Source organism: Phoenix dactylifera, chromosome 5 (assembly GCF_009389715.1).
Source record: "Phoenix dactylifera cultivar Barhee BC4 chromosome 5, palm_55x_up_171113_PBpolish2nd_filt_p, whole genome shotgun sequence".
Taxonomy (NCBI): domain Eukaryota; kingdom Viridiplantae; phylum Streptophyta; class Magnoliopsida; order Arecales; family Arecaceae; genus Phoenix; species Phoenix dactylifera.
Genome location: NC_052396.1, coordinates 10,351,677 through 10,372,897, shown reverse-complemented (window position 1 = coordinate 10,372,897; position 21,221 = coordinate 10,351,677). Strand labels below are relative to the sequence as shown.

The 21,221-nt window shown below is 39.0% G+C and overlaps 1 protein-coding gene across 1 annotated transcript in view; it reads right to left on the bottom strand.

The window, feature by feature from the left end:
* Window positions 1-21,221, bottom strand: part of LOC103710310 — a 30,603-nt gene that overhangs the window by 8,242 nt on the left and 1,140 nt on the right. Inside the window, exon 2 of the mRNA XM_039126784.1 lies at window positions 20,510-20,646. The gene's annotated coding sequence lies outside the window, so the exon portion shown is untranslated. The remainder of the gene's footprint in view (window positions 1-20,509; window positions 20,647-21,221) is intronic.

Below are 21,221 nucleotides of genomic sequence, written 5' to 3'. Positions count from 1 at the left end.
TGTACACAGTAAAGTATGCTTTGAACACACTTGTTCCCTGTGGCATGCATTTAGTTTTTATCTACACATAGTTAAGTATGCTTCGAAGACAATATAAATCCAATGCACACATTTCAAACTTCTATGCACATAGTTGACACAATAGAGAATGCTTTGAAGACACATTTACATCTAGTTGGCGCACACATATCATGTATCTGCACTACTGGAATTCTTGCTAGCACACACATTTAGTTCATATCTGCACAGAGTTAAGTATGCCTACAGTTAGTTAAATACATACGCCACATTTATTATTGTGTTGTTTTAGGTACCGTCATCCAGCCATAGTGATCGACATCCACTGCGGGGCATTCAGACATGTATCACAGTGCTTGAGACGTGTTTGGTAGAATATGGCTTTAGTTTACCAGAGCCTCATCCTATTGGGGATGTCAAAGGGGAGGACGATACTCATATAGAACTGATCGATAAGAGGGTGTCGAGAATGGAGGTCCTACAAGATAAGGGCCTTCTAGTGGATGACAAACTTAGGGAGCATGCTACAGTTCCCGCTGAGGTAAGCAATTTCCTACAAATTTTTAAATGAACTATCAGTTCAAGGTAAGCAATTTCCTACAAATTTTTAAATGAACTATCAGTTCAAGTATGTAGTAATGTATGAATTAAATATGGCAAATTATTACGTGAAGGAGCATACTACAGCTGCTGAACCTTTTCGTAAAGCTGCTGTTCAGAAAGATGATATGCAGCATAGTACTGATTCGGTGGAGGTATATAATTATTTGGTTCGTAGTGTATATGCTTTTAGAATGGTAGTTGAGGATGATAGTGTTATTTTGATGATTAGCAAGCAATAATCTAGAGTATATTATAAGTTAAATTGATACTTCATTTATAAGTTCATTACTCTCAGTATATTTGTATGAATTGATATAGATACATGTCTTTGTTCATTTGAATGAATCTAACCTTGAGATGCAGCAAAGTGTAGATTGAGTCGACCCAAAGGATGATTGGGTCGACCCCGGCACATCAAGAAGTCATTTGGCACACTTCTGCAAAATTGGCACAGATGAACAGTGAGTTGGGTCGACCCAAGGTAAGCATGAGTCGACCCAAACTTCAAGAACCTCAAAACATGAAAGAAATATGTTCTCTGGATTTACTGAGAGGGTCGACCCAAACAGTGGTTGAGTCGACCCAAGCTTGAGTCGACCCAAACCCTGAGAGGGTCGACCCAAAGGCAAGACAGAAAGGCAGACAGAAAATGGTTCTCTGGAATTACTGAGAGGGTCGACCCAAGAAGAAGTTGAGTCGACCCAAGTGAACTTTGAGTCGACCCAAAGAATGGTTGGGTCGACCCATGGGAAGGAAGGCTGAAATTTCAAGTTTCTGTGTTTTCTGAGAGGGTCGACCCAAGGAATGTTTGAGTCGACCCAAGTGAAAGTTGGGTCGACCCAAGGACAGGTTGAGCCGACCCAAACACGGGCTGAAGCATAACGGCTAGTTCTGCAGATGTACTTTTTGTCCTTCCCAAGGTCAGTAACGGCTAGTTTTTCAAATCTAACCATTGGGGCTTGTCCAAAGGATGTGGGAAGCTATTTAAAGGGGCACTATTCATCAGATAGAACAACTTTTGAAAGAGATATCAAAGAGTACACAAGAAAACAAAAGTGCCCTAATCTTCTTCATTCAAGTGCTTCATTCAAGAATCAAAGAAAGGGGTTGAGCAGATTTAAAGAGTCATCAAGAGCTCCATCCTCCCTTGAAGAGTGAAGCATCCTGGACAAAGAAGAGCAAAGCCACTTCAAAGCGATAAATACTTTCTAACTCTTCTTTGTAGTTAATATTGTTTCATTTGCTCATTTAGGAGTTTGAATCTTTCTTTTTGTTTATCGAACTATTTGTAAAGGTTCGTTGGTAAACCCGTAAAACCAACAAAGGTTTTTGGTGAACCCGGAAAACCAAAGTGTAAAGGTTCGTTGGTGAGCCCGCAAAACCAACAAAGATTTTTGGTGAACCCGGAAAACCAAAGTGTATAGGTTCGTTGGTGAGCCCGTAAAACCAACAAAGGTTTTTGGATTGTGAGCCCGGAAAACAATCCAACTGTAATCCGCGAGATTATAGTGAATTCCCAAGGAGTCGCTTGGGGAGTGGACGTAGGTGCTAAGGAGAGCACCGAACCACTATATATTGTTGTGTTTGTGTTGTGCTTGTGTTTACATTTATTCTTGCATTATCTTCCATCTTTGTTCTAGTTTAACTCATTCAAATAATCTAAGAAAGCAACCACCGCACTTAATTAAGAAAGCTTTTAAAACACCAAAATTGAGAAGAAATCAATTCACCCCCCCCTCTTGGATTGTCACCTTGGGCAACAAGTGGTATCAGAGCGAGGTGCTCTAATAGTGCTCATTGATCTAACAATCAAGAGTTAAAGATCATGACAACCCAAGTGGGATGCTCTATGAGTGAGGGGCAATCCACAAATAGACCACCTCTATTTAATGGCACAAACTACACTTATTGGAAAGCTAGAATGAGGATATTCATTCAAGCTTCAGACTATGAACTATGGCAAATCATCACTAGAGGACCTCACACACCCACACTTAACATAGAGGGCACTATCATACCCAAACCAGAAATGGATTGGAATGAAAGTGATAGAAGACTAGCACAGTTAAATGCAAAAGCTATAAATATGCTTTACTGCTCATTAGATGTTAATGAATTTAATAGAATATCTACTTGCACTACTGCCAAAGAAATTTGGGACAGACTTGAGGTCACACATGAAGGGACCAATCAAGTTAAGAAATCAAAGATAAACATATTAGTACACAAGTATGAATTGTTTAAAATGGAACCTACCGAGTCCATAACTGATATGTTTACTCGTTTTACTGACATTATAAATGGGCTTAAGAGTTTAGGAAAGTCTTATTCTAACTCTGATTTGGTGCGAAAAATTCTCAGGTCTCTACCAAGGAATTGGGAGGCCAAGGTAACCGCTATTCAGGAAGCAAAGGACCTCAACACACTGCAGTTAGAGGAGCTTCTAGGATCACTCATGACCCATGAGTTGACAATGAGACAAAATTCAGAAGATGAGGTCAAGAGAAGAAAGCCCATTGTCCTAAAGACTACCACCCCTAAACAACTAACTGAATCGGAAGATTCAGATGATGATGAAGAAATTGATGAAGAAGGGATGGCTGTGCTTGGGAGAAAATTCAGAAAATTCATGAGAGGTAAGAATAGATTCCATAAAAAGAAACCCTTCCTTAAAGGTAACTCAAGCAAAAAAAAGGGTAAGGACAAAGAAAAGGAAAAAGAAACTCCCATTTGCTATGAGTGTAACAAACCCGGGCATTATAAGATAGATTACCCAGATTTGAAGTAGATGGCAAGAAAGTTGAAAAAGAAGAATTTCATGGCTGAATGGAGTGAAAGTGAGGAATCAAGTTCGGAGGAGGAAGATCATCAAGAGACGGCCCAAATGTGTCATATGGCCAATGACGATGAGGTAGATTCTGAACTTGACTGTGATTTTACTGTTGATGAATTACATGATGCATTCTTAGAACTCATGGAAGAACATAAGAAAGTAATTAATAAAAATAAAGCTCTAAAAGAAGAAAATCAATCTCTCATTAAAGATAAGTTAAAATTGTCTCATAACTATGAAACATTAAGTAGGAAACTTACAAATGAAACCAAGAATCTAATTGCTGAAAATATTAAGTTAAAAGAAGATGCTGAAAAATATAAATCCTTGGTAGATAAATTTACTCTTAGTTCTACCAAATTAAATATGATTCTTGATAGCCAAAAAGCTGTATATGATAAGGCCGGTTTAGGATATAGAACGAATAGGAAACAAAAATTCTTAAAGAACATTTTTGTAAAAGCTAAAAGTGAAAATATTACTTGCTATTGCTGCAATAAGTTAGGACATAGAGCATATGAATGTAACTTTAGAAAATCCAGTCAAAACAAGTTAAGTTATAATCAAAAGATTGAATTCAAGAAAGTTTGGGTTCCAAAAGGAACATGGAGTACTAACCCTAAAGGACCCAACTTAGTTTGGGTACCTAAAGTTTCTTCTTGATCTTGATTGCAGGTGTGTCTTGCAGCTGATAAAATGGAAAAACGATGGTATCTAGATAGCGGATGTTCAAGACACATGACCGGTGACGAAGATCAATTTGTCACCTTGGAATCAAAGAAGGGTGGAGTAGTAACCTATGGAGACAATGGTAAAGGGCATATCATTGGAAAGGGTAAAATTTTCATTGCTCCATCTATTTTTGTAGAAAATGTCTTATTAGTTAAGGGTTTGAAACATACCCTTCTTAGCATAAGTCAATTTTGTGATAAAGGGTTTAAAGTTATATTTGAAGCATCTGTATGCATAATCACTAATCCTAAAGATAATAGCATTGTACTTGTAGGACAAAGGCAAAGAAATATTTACTTAGTAGATCTTCATGAGTTAGGCAAGAAAAATGGTTTATGCTTAATTACTAATGAAGAAAAGAAAAATGAAACTAGTTGGCTTTGGCATCGAAGATTAGAACATGCTAGTATGGAATTAATATCAAAACTAGTTAAGAAGGAATTAATAAAAGATGTGCCAAAACTGATCTTTGAAAAGGACAAAATATGTGGACCATGTTCATTGGGAAAACAAACTAGATCATCTTTCAAATCGAAGAATGTAGTATCAACAACTAGACCATTTGAACTCATACACATGGATTTATTTGGACCTACTAGAACTACAAGTCTAGGAGGGAAGAAGTATGGACTAGTCATTGTTGATGATTTTTCAAGGTATACATGGGTTTCATTTTTGGCACATAAGAATGAAGCATTTTCAGAATTTTTGAAACTATATAATAATATCATAAATGAAAAGAAACTCACCTTAGTAGCAATTCAAAGTGATCATGGTACGGAATTTGAAAATCAATACTTTGAAGAATTTTGCACTAAAAATGGAATATCACATCAATTTTCAGCACCTAGAACGCCTCAACAAAATGGGGTTGTTGAAAGAAAAACAGGACATTGACAGAAATGGCACGCACAATGTTGTGTGAGTCAAATTTTCTTTTGGGCTGAAGCTATAAACACTGCTTGCCATATTCTAAATCGAGTTTTAATACGACCAATAACCAAGAAAACCCCTTATGAACTTTGGAAAAATAAGAAACCTACTGCAAAATATTTTAAAGTATTTGGATGTAGATGTTTCATCTTAAACAATGGCAAGGAGGATCTAAGCAAATTTGATGCCAAGTCAGATGAAGGTATCTTCTTAGGATACTCCACATCTAGCAGGGCATACAGAGTATTCAATAAAAGAACCTTAGTGGTGGAAGAGTCAGTCAATATTATATTTGATGAGTCTGATAGTGAGTCTGCTAGGAAAGAAAATACTGTTGATGATGATACAGAAATTATCGACTTTGAAAAGTTGAAAATTGATGACGTGCCAAATCAAGATAAGGAAGATGATTGCGTGCCACCACAACCCCAAGACGTGCCAAAAGAATGGAGGTATGCACATGGACATCCTAAAGACTTAATCATTGGTGATCCATCTCAAGGGGTAAGAACTCGATCATCTCTTAGAAATTTAAATGATTATCTTGCTTTCGTTTCACAATTAGAACCTAAGACTTATGAAGAGGCTGAAAAAGATACTAACTGGATAAATGACATGCAAGAAGAATTAAATCAATTCAAAAGAAGTAATGTATGGACATTAACTGAAAGACCAAAGCATAATTCAGTAATTGGAACAAAATGGGTATTTAGAAATAAATTAAATGAAAATGGATTAGTTATAAGAAATAAGGCTAGACTTGTAGCTAAGGGATACAATCAAGAAGAAGGAATAGATTTTGATGAGACATTTGCTCCTGTAGCTAGATTAGAGGCTATTAGATTACTTCTAGCATTTGCATGTTTCATGGATTTCAAATTATATCAAATGGATGTGAAGAGTGCATTCTTAAATGGTATTATTGAGGAGGAGGTATATGTAGAACAACCTCCAGGATTTGAAAATCATGAATTGCCAAATCATGTGTTTAAATTACATAAGGCATTATATGGATTAAAGCAAGCACCTAGGGCTTGGTATGATCGACTAAGCAAATTTCTGCTTAATAACGATTTTTGTAGAGGAAATGTAGATAAAACTTTATTTCTCAAAAGAAAGGACAAAAATCTATTAGTGGTACAAATATAGGTAGATGACATAATCTTTGGTGCCACTAATGATACTCTGTGCAAAGAATTTGCTGATTTAATGCATGAAGAATTTGAAATGAGTTTGATGGGAGAACTAAGCTTCTTTCTAGGACTACAAATCAAACAAACCAAAGAAGGTATTTTCATTCATCAAACTAAGTATACAAAGGAAATACTGAAGAAGTTTGGGAATGAAAATCATAAGGGAATTGGCACTCCAATGAATCCTACTAGTAAGCTAGACAAAGATGAAAAAGGAAAGAGTGTTGATATTAAGCTCTATAGAGGACTAATTGGATCCTTGCTCTATCTTACTGCTAGTAGACCCGACATTGTATTTAGTGTAGGAATATGTGCTAGATACCAATCCGATCCTAAGGAGTCACACTTAAGTGCTGTTAAGAGAATCCTTAGATATTTAAGAGGAACTACCAATATAGGATTATGGTACTCGAGAGACTCCTGTCTAGATTTGCTTGCATATTCAGATGCTAATTTTGCCGGATGCAAATTAGATAGAAAGAGCACAAGTGGCACATGTCAATTCTTAGGAAATAACTTAGTATCATGGTTTAGTAAAAAGCAGAATTCAGTGGCACTCTCCACAGCTGAAGCTGAATATATAGCTGCTGGCAGTTGTTGTGCTCAAGTATTATGGCTTAAACAACAACTAGAGGACTATGGAGTTAAGGTAGACAATATTCCTATTAGATGTGATAATACTAGTGCCATCAATCTTACTAAAAATCCAGTTCAGCATTCTAAAGCCAAACACATAGAAATAAGGTATCACTTTATTAGGGATCATGTGCAAAATGGAAATGTATGCATTGAGCATATATGCACTGAAAAACAATTAGCCGACATATTTACAAAACCATTGAGTGAAGATAGATTCTGCATGCTAAGGAGGGAATTAGGCATATGTGATCCTTTTTATTGAAGAAATATAAAAGAGAGCTAGTAGTCTCATGATACATTCCTCTAACTTCAAAAATCCTATGAAACATGAGTCAAATTTGTTATCTATAGATTCCTTACTCATGTATCATTGTCCCATAAAGAGTTTATAAGGATTGGAAGCAAGGAAAACTTTTTAGAAGCAAAAAGGAAGAGAAAAGAAAAAGTCTGCACTTGGGTCGACCCAACCCAGAATAGGGTCGACCCAACGTTGAGTCGACCCAAGAAAAATCTTGAATCGACCCAACGTCGGGACCCCACTGTTAAAAGGGGACCCGAGAGCATTTCTAGGGCACTGTTTGCCCTTTGTCTTCTTCCGAAAAACCTAGTCCCCACTCTCCAATCTCCACTAAACTCCTCCAAACAGTAGATTTCCTTAAGATCTTGGAGAAATGGGACCCAAACGAGCCGTAGCCAAGAGATCCGGAAGAGTCACACGGATCCAACGGGAGGAAAGGCAACCTACCGAGCCATCTACGGTGTCTCCACGACGTGAGGCACGTGCGGAGGCCCCTCCTCCTCCTTCTCCCTCAGTGATACTTGCAAGATTTGCGGGGAGGCCGGTTACTACGGAAAGAAGGATCCATTCCGAGTTCTTCAATCAAGAAGGGTTTCGGTTGTGGGAATGGATCCAAAGGCAAGGTTGGGAGTATCTTTGCTCCCTAGATGTGGTGATCTACCCCGGATTGGTTCAGGAGTTCTATGCCTTCCTCAAAACTGGTATGGGAGGGCTTGTTTCGGAAGTTCGAGGGGTTCGAATTCGAGTTTCCGAGGAGAGCTTGAGTGAGCTACTTCATCTACCCTGCATAGGAGCCACTCCGGAAAAGCCAGAAAACAAAATGAGAGCTCTACAGTTGATCATGGAAAATGAGAACTTCGACTTTTCCACGAAGGTAATAGCTAGTTCTCTTTTCGCTGAAATGAGATTACTGCTCAATATGATAAATAGGATTTTATTTCCAAAGACCGGGAGATTCGATCTCATCACAGAGCGAGATCTAGCAGTGATGGAGTGTATGATTCAGGGGATTCCCCTAAATCTTCCGGCCATGATACTGAGACAGATGAGGAAGGTGATGTGCAGCAACAGGGTATCACTACCTTATGGTATGATACTCACCTTGATTTTTAGACAACACGGTTTAGCTCTCGAGGAGGAGGCATCCAAGAGTCTACATCATACTGATACATACACTGCACGGACACTTATACGCATAGGATATGAGAAAGTGAACGGGCAGTGGATTCACACTGGAGCAGGCATTCAGGGTGAGGCACCAGAGGGAGATGCACCAGAGGATGAGGATGAGGAGCATATGGATCATCCTACTGCACCCTCAGAGGCTGGACCATCGTCATCCGTTCCTCCGACAGATACGAATGAGTTCTGGAGCAGGATGACTGAGCTCATGTCAGCTCAGGCGAGGACTATCACTGACGGGCTGACGAGCCGCTTGGACGCCCGGTTGGATGTCATGTCTGCTGAGATCAGTGATCTGAGGCAGCAGATAGGAGCACTCCGGAGAGAGAGAGAGAGACTCATGGACCATCTGTGCCACAGGCTGCTGAGTCAGAGATTTCGTCACAGAGTCATCCAGCTCGTCGTGCTCCACGCCAGACACAGTCTCACCAGGCTCGACCTCCCCTCGCCACGTACACTAGGAGGATGAGGACTAGATCCCAGCCGTTAGAGTCTCCCTAGGCTGATCTTAGCATCTATGTTTAGAGCCTAGGCTAGATATCTAGTTCTCATATGTATCTTGCTTTTATCATGTATCTTTAAATCTTGATTAAGGAACATTGTATCTGTTTTTTTTTTTGTTTTTGGACATGAATGTATGAAAATATTCCTATTTTGATCAATGAAGTTTGAAGTTTGTTGTTTATTGCATCTTTCCCATGTATCTTTTTGATGATAACAAAAAGGGGAGAAGTAAAGAAAGAGTATTTATTTATTTTAGAAAGTAAAGAAAGAGTATTTATTTGAGGAGAAGTAAAGATCTTAGGTGAGAAGTAAAGATTTTGTGTAGATTAGATAAAGCAACAAAAAGGGGAGAAGTAAAGATATCTTTAGAGTAAGTAAAGAAAGAATAATAAGAGCAAAAGTAAAGAAAGTTAAAGAAAGGAGAAGTAGAGAAAAAGAAATAAGAATTTATGCAAAAAAAGAGAAATAATTGGGCAAACAAATTAAAAATCATATAAGAAAGCTTATACATCTAAGGGGGAGCAATTTGTAACAATGAAATTGATTAAATCAAAAATTTCTATCAAATTTCAGAATTTGGCACATATAAATTCAGAATTTGGCACGCACCTCTCGCACCCCGATACATAACCTGAAACTCATATTTTATCTCAAATTTTTGAAGTTTCATCGCTAATAAATTATAAATGAAAGGGGGAGCAATTCAAAGAGTCAAATTGGCAACATTTAAATAATATAGGGGGAGATTTCACTCTTATATATGAAAAGCTGAAATTCAGCAATTTAAACCCTTTTATAAACTGTTTTTAAAGACAAGTATCAATAGGCTTATACTCTTTATTTTGTAATCATCAAAAAGGGGGAGATTGAGGATGATAGTGTTATTTTGATGATTAACAAGCAATTATCTAGAGTATATTATAAGTTAAATTGATACTTCATTTATAAGTTCATTACTCTCAGTATATTTGTATGAATTGATATAGATACATGTCTTTGTTCATTTGAATGAATCTAAGCTTGAGATGCAGCAAAGTGTAGATTGAGTCGACCCAAAGGATGATTGGGTCGACCCCGGCACATCAAGAAGTCATTTGGCACACTTCTGCAAAATTGGCACAGATGAACAGTGAGTTGGGTCGACCCAAGGTAAGCATGAGTCGACCCAAACTTCAAGAACCTCAAAACATGAAAGAAATATGTTCTCTGGATTTACTGAGAGGGTCGACCCAAACAGTGGTTGAGTCGACCCAAGCTTGAGTCGATCCAAACCCTGAGAGGGTCGACCCAAAGGCAAGACAGAAAGGCAGACAGAAAATGGTTCTCTGGAATTACTGAGAGGGTCGACCCAAGAAGAAGTTGAGTCGACCCAAGTGAACTTTGAGTCGACCCAAAGAATGGTTGGGTCGACCCATGGGAAGGAAGGCTGAAATTTCAAGTTTCTGTGTTTTCTGAGAGGGTCGACCCAAGGAATGTTTGAGTCGACCCAAGTGAAAGTTGGGTCGACCCAAGGACAGGTTGAGCCGACCCAAACACGGGCTGAAGCATAACGGCTAGTTCTGCAGATGTACTTTTTGTCCTTCCCAAGGTCAGTAACGGCTAGTTTTTCAAATCTAACCATTGGAGCTTGTCCAAAGGATGTGGGAAGCTATTTAAAGGGGCACTATTCATCAAATAGAACAACTTTTGAAAGAGATATCAAAGAGTACACAAGAAAACAAAAGTGCCCTAATCTTCTTCATTCAAGTGCTTCATTCAAGAATCAAAGAAAGGGGTTGAGCAGATTCAAAGAGTCATCAAGAGCTCCATCCTCCCTTGAAGAGTGAAGCATCCTTGACAAAGAAGAGCAAAGCCACTTCAAAGCGATAAATACTTTCTAACTCTTCTTTGTAGTTAATATTGTTTCATTTGCTCATTTAGGAGTTTGAATCTTTCTTTTTGTTTGTCGAACTATTTGTAAAGGTTCGTTGGTGAACCCGTAAAACCAACAAAGGTTTTTGGCGAACCCGGAAAACCAAAGTGTAAAGGTTCGTTGATGAGCCCGCAAAACCAACAAAGATTTTTGGTGAACCCGGAAAACCAAAGTGTATAGGTTCGTTGGTGAGCCCGTAAAACCAACAAAGGTTTTTGGATTGTAAGCCCGGAAAACAATCCAACTGTAATCCGCGAGATTATATTGAATTCCCAAGGGGTCGCTTGGGGAGTGGACGTAGGTGCTAAGGAGAGCACCGAACCACTATATATTGTTGTGTTTGTGTTGTGCTTGTGTTTACATTTATTCTTGCATTATCTTCCATCTTTGTTCTAGTTTAACTCATTCAAATAATCTAAGAAAGCAACCACCGCACTTAATTAAGAAAGCTTTTAAAACACCAAAATTGAGAAGAAATCAATTCACCCCCCCCCCCCCCCCTCTTGGATTGTCACCTTGGGCAACAGTAGTATAAATTGTTATAAAATGCATTTTTCTATCAGGTTATTTGGTCCACCGATGCTGGAAAAAAAGAAGGAACATGGAGTGCCGAGCAAATATGTTTCCTCCTTATACTAGCGCGTGAAGCTGGGAGCACACGAGTGGAAGCCAATAGAAAAAGCTAAGGCCATATCAGAGCTTCCGAAGACTTATATAAGGGCCAAAAAAAAAAGTGAAAGTTGCCAAAATAGGTGAGATTAGTACGGCAATTTCTATTCAAACCGAGGATTCGCCCGCTCAGTCAACCAACTTATTCGAGCCAATTACTACTGCATTATACGAGCTCCAGAAGTCAGCTCCAGCAAGGGAGGAAACATCCCTCCCGGGATCAGTATAGAAATGTCGTTTCGTCCTTATGTGTTTATATATCCATATTCAATTTGCTAAGTCTATAAAGTTAACTTTCCTAACAAAAATTGTTGTCTTCACCATTTATTCAACTTAGCATTTTGTACCTTCCACTAAAGTGGGAGATCTTGAGAGAGTGGCACCGAAACATAGCTATCATGGGAAGGGAGAAGATATAATCCCTATGTACTATGAAGAAGCTATTAATTTCTTCCTTGAAGAAGATCAGCTTGGGTAAGCTAATTATATTAACTTTTACTACCTCACAATTATCACTTAGAAACTAGCTTAAACATTTGAATTATGTAGGGATATAATATGGGAAGACGAAGATAGTACCAAAGCATTATGCAACCCTTATGCCTTAGTGCAGCTCCTACATGACAAGCCACTACGCAGTGACGTATGCTTCTACCTCACTTCTACTGGAGGTATATAATTTGTTATTCACTGCTATATTGTTTTATTATGTACTGGTAATCAATGTCTACTTTCGCATTTTGGAGCTTCTTCCTCGAGCGTATACTGAGATAATTGACAATCCGTGTTTATATTTGCGGTGCGAGATCCAGGTCTGTGTTTAATGCTCATCAAGAATTTTTTTTACTTTGTTGATTCAAATTCAGCGTGCCATCCACAAAAATAAATAAATTGTGTGCAGGCTGCTATGGTTCAGCATCTACCATTGGATTCAGGGATAACCACTGATGTTACGAAAAAAATCGTAGAGTCATTGCAGCCTAGTCTTCAAATATGGCTACAGGAATTCAGTCTTGCTGATCTTAAAAAGTGTAGATATCTATTCATTCCAATGAATACGAGTTGACATTGGTATCTACTTTCTCTAGACTTGAAAGAGCAGCATTTCGATTGCTGCAACTCGTTGTGGAGTTTCAACATTGCGGACGACGCTATTAGATATGTTGGTATCACTTGTACAATATGATATTATTGATATTCTTTTTTATCACAGGTTCCTTTTAAAAATCATGTATTCTTCATATTATTGCCGGCATCTTTTGTTCGAACGTGGCTAAATGACTAAGTCGATATCGTATCCCTCAATTAGCATATCGTGAAATTCGACAATGTGCACAACAAAAGGTTGATAGTGTTGACTGCGGGGCATACGTGCTTATGTTTGCAGAGGCACTTACACGAGGCAGCTCGAGACCCCTTAAGGAAGAATTCAAGGATCCTTCTTTATACAGGAGCTGGGCTGCAGGAAGTATTCTATTAAATTTCGGCTGCATTACGTTTGATAGGTTTTGGTCAATGTACGTACTCTAGTCAAGTAAAAAGAGAGCTTAGACTTCGTGTTGTAAAAGATGATTGTAAATGTGTTGTAAAAGATGATTGTAAATGTGTTGTAACATATGATTGTAAATGTCTTGTAAAAGATGATTGTCCAACGGTATTTTCATCTTCTGTGTAATATAACATTCTAACAGATAATATCATTATTCTCAGTTATGTTCGGATGATTGCCTTCCTTTTCTACTTCTTGTCATGCTCATTGCTGAAATAGGTGTTCACGATGACTTATTATAGGTTGTGAAAGAGTTTCAAAATCTGTGCCGGCACACACTGTCAACAGTACACCTTCACAGTTGTAATGTGGTTATGAGGCCGTAAACAAAAACATAAACAGGGATGCCTTAAATGTCTATCACACTTTCTTACTATTCAATGGGCCAATTGAATGTGTGTTCCTCGAATTTGGTCATTCAGTTTGGAAATTTGTGTAAAATCAAATGCAATCTCCACTCTGATGATAATCCATTTGTAGGTACAAAAATGCAACATTATCAACAGGCACTAAACTAACGATGAAGAACACCAACAAATCTGGCAACTAACGCGTATCAGAGTTTGACAAAATTCAGCCAGCCATTTTGCTCCATTTTGGGATTTCAGTTAGGAAAAAATAACATAAACTTACACCTTCCAGGGCATCACAGTTTCAAGACTGTTGCACAGTTCTTGAAGGTGTGTAGCGTGCCATTTCAGAAATTCAGTTAGGTCCCACTATCATTTTGGAAATCAATAATTATAGTTTGCAATTTCAGAAATTGCAGTGTACCATTTTTCTTAAAAGTGTATTGGCGTTTCAATATCCCTTATGTTCAAGTTACCTAACTGTGGTTTCGGAAATAAAAAAACTGTGTAGAGTATAACTTACTGTCCATTTTCTAAAAATAAGCCTAAGGGGTCGACCCGCGTTGTACTAGAGTCGACTCGAATTTGCGTGAGGTCGACACTTAGACTTGGCTGATTTCGACTGCTCTCTGTCTTTGCTCTGTGCCACTTAAGGGGTCGACTCGCGTTGCACTGGGGTCGACTCGAATTGTCCAGAGGTCAACTCGAATCTGCATGAGGTAGACACTTAGGCTTGGCTGATTTCGACTGCTCTCTGTCTTTGCTCTGTGCGACTTAAGGGGTCGACTCGAACTGTCCAGAGGTCGACTTGAATCTGCATGAGGTCGACACTTAGGCTTGGCTGATTTCGACTGCTCTCTGTCTTTGCTCTGTGCCACTTAAGAGGTCAACTCGCATTGCACTAGGGTCGACTCGAACTGTCCAGAGGTCAACTCGAATCTGCATGAGGTCGATACATAGGCTTGGCTGATTTCGACTGCTCTCTGTCTTTGCTCTGTGCCACTTAAGATGTGCCACTTGGGGTCGACTCGGCCCTTAATGGGGTCGACTCCTTCAGTGATTTTAGTGTATCATATTTTTATGAATCATAGTGTATAAAACCAAACATTTATGATACTAAAATTGTATTGCCAAACATTTCAGAGGTGAGACAAGAGATGTTGGACGAAAAATAGAATTTTTCATTGCATTTGTAAAGATTACAAAAAGATATTACAATGAGAGTCCTACAGATCTATAAACGATTTCAAAACAAAAATCCTAAGATTCTAAATATACAAGAAATCAAGGGGCAGTCCTATTGGAAGAAGGTCCTGGCTGACTTATCAATAGAAGTCGAATTCCCTCAGAAATGTTCTCGAGACAGTGAAGGACTTCAAAATTGGACTTGAGATAGGACTCGTTCAGTTGGGTTACACTCTAACTATTTTTATGAAGTCCTTCTACAAGGTACTTGGCTACTTCCTATGCATTTTCATTCAGTTTCTCGAAGTCCCTTCTGACAGATTCTTGAAGCTTTCTTGTGTCCTCTTCTATGTCCATAAATCTGTGGTATTGACCTTGAAGAAGACATCGAAGGCTGAGAAGCTCTGCTCTCATATCTGCTACCATTTGTGTGATAGAAGCATTGGAAGGAACTAAATCAGAAGAGGGTGCAGCCATTGAACTTCTCAGTTCTTGAAGGATATCATTTCTTAATGCCTTGAACTGATCCACACTTAATCTAATTTCCTTGGTCTGGGGAGGAGGAGAGGATCTGCCAGGTCCTTTAGTAGGAGCTTCAAGAGACTCTTCATTTGGCACAGTTGGCTCCACTTCACTAGTTCTGCAGCTACCGGTACAGATGATCTTTCTTCTTCTTTTCTGATCCAATGACCGTCTTTCTTTATAAATCCCATTCGTTGTAGCGACCGGTCATTATAGGTGTCCCAATGAGATATACTCTTTGATGATTCTCCCTCTAAATCCACTCCGAACTCCTCAAAAACTAGGGTCAAAAGCATTCCATAGGGAAGGGATGCCTTAGCTCTACTGGCTGAATCTAACATATGTCTAAACATAAGATAACGGAGGTTTAGGGGACTTGAGGTTAGAATATGAAACATCAGAAGGATGTCCCTTTCAGAAATAAAGTCAAACCTACCTATCTTAGGAAACAAATTTTGGCTAACTATATGGTGAAGTAATCTATTTTCTACACTAAGCAAGTTGGCTGAAATATCTTTAAATTGGCATAAGTCTTGTCTATCTAAGATACACTGCATACCTATTTCTCTATTTTCTAAGAAGTCTTGGGTAGAACCAATGGTTGGCATACCTAGAAGTGTTTCTAGGGTTTCCGGGTTAAGAATGATATGGGTGCCCTTGACCATGGTCTCTAAGCTACCTATCCCAGTCTTCACATTGCCACAAAATTCACGAACGAGGTTCGGGTAGGTAGGAATGTCTAGAGAATATAGGGTTTCCCACCCCATGGCTTTTATCTTAGGTCCTATTGTGAACCCTTTGGTTTCTAGGAATGTAAAATCTATTTTCCTTCCTAGGGACATAGGTTGGGAGACCAAAGGTACTTGCCTATAAGGAGACGGTGCGGCTGGAGGAGGAGGTCCATCATTTCGAGCCTTTGTTCGTCTCTCAGATGCTTCGGGGGCTAAAATTCTCTTCACTGCTCAACGGACGAGTTGCTTCCTCGGCATTTTGAAGAAAAGGAGCGAAATAGAGGAGAGAAGCAAGGAATCGTAGAGCGGAGGGAGTTGGAGGGCTTTGGAGCACAGAAGAGAAAAAGGAGTTGTCAACTCGAAGAAAGGAAAGTGAAGGAGTCGATTCAATCGGGATTTTATTCCGTCTCTCGAGTCAGGGGTCGACTCAAACTCAACCCGAGTCGACTCCTGGGAGACGGGGTCGACTCCTGGCTTGCCTGCGACTTTAGGTGCTCTCGAAATTCTCTGAGACTCTTAAGGGATCGACTCCTTTAGTATTGAGTCGACTCGAGCAGTCCAGAGGTCGACTCGAATCAGCATCGGGTCGACTCTAAGGCTCGGATATTTTTAGCTGCTTTCTGTCTTTGCCCTGAGACGCTTCTAGGGTCGACTCATGTCTGCATAGGTTTGACTCGTGTTCACAGTTAAATATTCTTAGAAAATTTGTTGTAGAAGTGGTTGGGATGAGTTACGAAAAGGGAATAAACACTCAATCATCTTTGTCACATCCCTTAATGAAGCAGTAAACACCTAATTTTGATGAATAAAAGGTTTGGGAAAGTTGGAACATTCTTATTCTACCCTGGAACACAGTTAGTTCAACTGTGCACACAGTTTATAATACTCTGCACATAGTTATTTTGTTCGCGAACACAGTTATTTCGTCTGGGAACACAGTTAATAGAACTGTGCACACAGTTAACTGTTGTTAGAAAATTATTGTAGAAGTGCTTGGGATGAGTTACGAAAAGGGAATAAAGGCCCGAAATTTTCTAACAACAGTTAACTGTGTGCACAGTTCTATTAACTATGTTCCCAGACGAAATAACTATGTTCGCAGACAAAATAACCATGTGCAGAGTATTATAAACGATGTGTACAGTTGAACTAACCATGTTCCGAGGTAGAATAACGGTGTTCCAACCTTTCCAAACCTTCTATTCATCATAATTAGGTTTTTACGGCTTCATTAAGGGATGTGACAATGTAGATTGAGTGTTTATTCCCTTTTTGTAACTCATCCCAACCACTTCTACAACAATTTTCTAACAATAATTAATTGTGTGCACAGTTCTATTAACTGTGTTCCCAGACGAAATGACTATGTTCGCATACAAAATAACTGTGTGTAGAGTATTATAAACTATGTGCACAGTTGAACTAACTGTGTTCCAAAAAACAATAACAGTGTTCCAACCTTTCCAAACCTTCTATTCATCATAATTAGGTGTTCACGGCTTCATTAAGGGATGCGACATTGTAGATTGAGTGTTTATTCTCTTTTCGTAACTCATCCCAAGCACTTCTACAACATTTTTCTAATAACACTTAACTATGTGCACAGTTCTATTAACTGTGTTTCCAGACGAAATAACTACGTTCGCAGACAAAATAACTGTATGCAGAGTATTATAAATTGTGTGCACAGTTGAACTAACTGTGTTCTGGAATAGAATAACAGTATTCCAACCTTTCCAAACCTTCTATTCATCATAAATAAGTGTTCATGGCTTCATTAAGGGATGTGACATTGTAGATTGAGTGTTTATTCCCTTTTCATAACTCATCCCAAGCACTTCTACAACATTTTTCTAATAACACTTAACTGTGTGCACAATTCTATTAACTGTGTTCTCAGACGAAATAACTATGTTTGCAGATAAAATAACTGTGCAGAGTATTATAAACTGTGTGCACAGTTGAACTAACTATGTGCCGGGAAACAATAATGGTGTTCCAACCTTTCCAAACCTTCTATTCATCATAAATAGGTGTTCACGGTTTCATTAAGGATGTGACAATGTAGATTGAGTGTTTATTCCCTTTTCGTAACTTATCCCAAGCACTTGTACAATATTTTTCTAATACTTAATTGTGTGCACAGTTCTATTAACTATGTTCTCAGATGAAATAACTATGTTCGCAGACAAAATAACTATGTGCATAGTATTATAATCTGTGTGCACAATTGAACTAACTATGTTTCGGGGTCGAATAACGGTGTTCCAACTTTCTCAAACCTTCTATTCATCAAAATTAGGTGTTTACGGCTTCAAAATTAGGTGTTTACTGCTTCATCCCAACCACTTCTACAACAAATTTCTTAATAGCACTAAATTGAGTTCACGGACAACTTAAATGTGTTCACATACAACTTAACTGTGTTTCCAGACAACTTAACTGGATTTGCAGACAACTTAACTGTGTTCGAGAGAAATAGGAGTCGACCTCATGCAGACACGAGTCGACCCCAGGAGCGTCTCAGGGCAAAGACAGAAAGCAGTTGAAAACAGCCGAACCTTAGAGTCGCCCCATGTTGATTCGAGCCGACCTCTGGACAGTTCGAGTTGACCCCAGTGAAAGGCGAGTCAACCCTGTAAGTGGCATAGAGCAAAGACAGAGAGCAGCCGAAATCAGTCAAGCCTAAGTGTCGACCTCACGAAGATTCGAGTCAACCTCTGGACAGTTCGAGTCGACCCTAGTGCAACGCGAGCAAAGACAGAGCAGTCGAAATCAACCAATTATTTAAGTGGCGACCTCACGCAGATTCGAGTTGACTTCGGGACAATTCGAGTCGACCCCAGTGAAAGGCGAGTCGATCCCGTAAGTGGCACAGAGCAAAGACAAAGAGCAGCCGAAATCAGCCAAGCTTAAGTGTCGACCTCATGCAGACATGAGTCGACCTCTGGACAGCTCGAGTCGACCCCAATACTAAGGGAGTCGACCCCTTAAGAGTTTCAAAGAATTCCAGAGAGCAGCTAAAGTCGCAGGCAAGCGAGGCAACGGGATGAAGCTACAACGGCTATTTTTCCACGGCAACGGCTAGTTCATTTTCCTCTCTAACGGCTATATTTTTCCATGGCAACAACAACTATGTCGCGTTGCATGCCATAGGATTGTAAATGTGATGCATGGTGTGCCAACTATTGATTAAATGGGTGTCAATATATATTCACCAAATAACTGTGTATCATTAAATATGTTCAACAATTTTTTAACTGCATGCCGGTTTCAAGTACCAAAATCAAAATCTAACCAAAAATCAACATATACAATATCATATTGCACTTCATTAACATCAATACAAGACATTCCCACTTAATATGTTGTGACTAAGATCAAAATACAAGTTTCACATCTCGATACATTCAAAATAATCTCCATATTCTTTAGTTGATGACCTTATTACAAGTCCTTCTGTTGTGCCCAAGCTTTCCGCATCGTCCACATTTCATATCACGTACTGACTCCACATGCGAAGGTCTGGAAATACTGAAAGGCGAAGGGGGAAAGCGGAGAAGGAGAAGACGGGAGTATCGACATAAGGAGCAGGCTTCTCTTCTTTTTAGGCCTGCGAGAACGTATCTTTCTGATAGGGGGTAGAATGTGAATCTCTTCAGAGGCACTTTGGGGCTTCTCCATATCTGGAATTGGACTGATTACTTCGGCATATGTTACTCTATACAATTCAGCTTGGAAGCAATTGTCATTGAATTGGTACAATGATCTGCCGGCCTTCTCGATGCATGCACAAGTATGCTTACATGGCATGCGGAAGATTCGCTACTCGCCACAAGAGCAGTTGCACATCTGCAGATCAACTTTGCATGAGTAGTTCGAATCCTTTACGTCATATAGCATTATGTTGGACGTAAACACAGCTAATCTCCGACTATCTTCAGCATTTTTTTGCAACACTTTCTCAGCATCCGGACAAAGTTGGGATTGAAAGCTATATCCTCGATTACGCCGTTCATGCATCATCTGCATTATTTGGATCCGGATATGGTCAACCATCTGAGGCACAGGGAGATGATGAGCCTCCATGACCCAACTATTAAAACACTTCAAAAAAATCGGATGACAAAGTAGTAGGTTGAATGAGTGAGGAGACGGAGTGAGAGGGAGTCAGAAAATCATGAAGGAGGCTTCGATTGAGTAGGAGTGGGCCGAAGTCTGGAGGGTTTGAGAATAACAGCTATGACCGACCGGTTGTAGGAACGTCGTAGAAAAGTGAGTCAAAATTGCAAAGCCGAATGAAAGAATCGGAGATTGGATGAGTGAGGAGACCAACTGAGAGAGAGTCGGAAAATCGAAAAGGAGGCAGTTGGAAAATCGAAAAGAGTGTTCGATAGAATACAGGTAAGAGACTAGAGAAAGACTAGCAATTAATTACCTATCGAAAAATGAAGGGCATTCTTGTCTGAAGGGATGAATCACTAAATTTCAAATTACCTATGGACCGGTTGTTATAAAATCAGTCCACAAGGACCAATAGTTAAGACATAGTCCAAGGATGGACCAGAAATTAATTTCTCCCTAAAAAATAATGAATAACAAATAATATCACAAATAACATGAGGTTTAAATGTTCTAGTATCATCCAAGCAATACCTTTCAATATATAATATTTCCAATACCACTCCATTCCAAACGATGCTTAAGATGTCATCAACGTTGGAACCATTGCCAATCTCATCATCAGATGCAGATAATTGTGTTTCATTTCAATAAGCATGATGAGTGGGCACCTACATGTAACCAAAGAAAAATTATGCATAAATTACATTTCATGCTAGTAGAAAAAAGAAAAGTTTTTAAGAAAAAACATAGAAGATATTCACAAAATTACAAGATACAAATGCCAACTTCATAACCATGATTGTATATTTACCTTTAAGGTCCAACGTAAATTAAGGGTATTGGCTGCTATTTGTGTTTTTCAGATAAATGGGAAAGAAAAAACAAAACAAAAGGTAGCATACCAGAAAATTAGCATGAATTAGGTTCTAAGTGCTCAGCTGCACATACCAACTGCTATCATTTGTGCTAAGTCCCATAATAACAGTTTTCTTAGTCCTTATGTCAACGTTAAGTCCAGCAACAATACCAACATTTATGTTAAGCCCCATCCTAACCACTAAAAGTGCAAAACTTGGATGATACTGCAGACCAAGTCTTAACTTCATTACGGGGTAAGCAACAAGGTTATATTTTGCTATACTACAAGTCTTTAAGTTCAGCTAGATTTTCTAACTAAATGACGTTCTTTATTAAGGTGCATGCCGTCAAAAACCTACATGATTTGAAAAAAAAAAACTGGTAT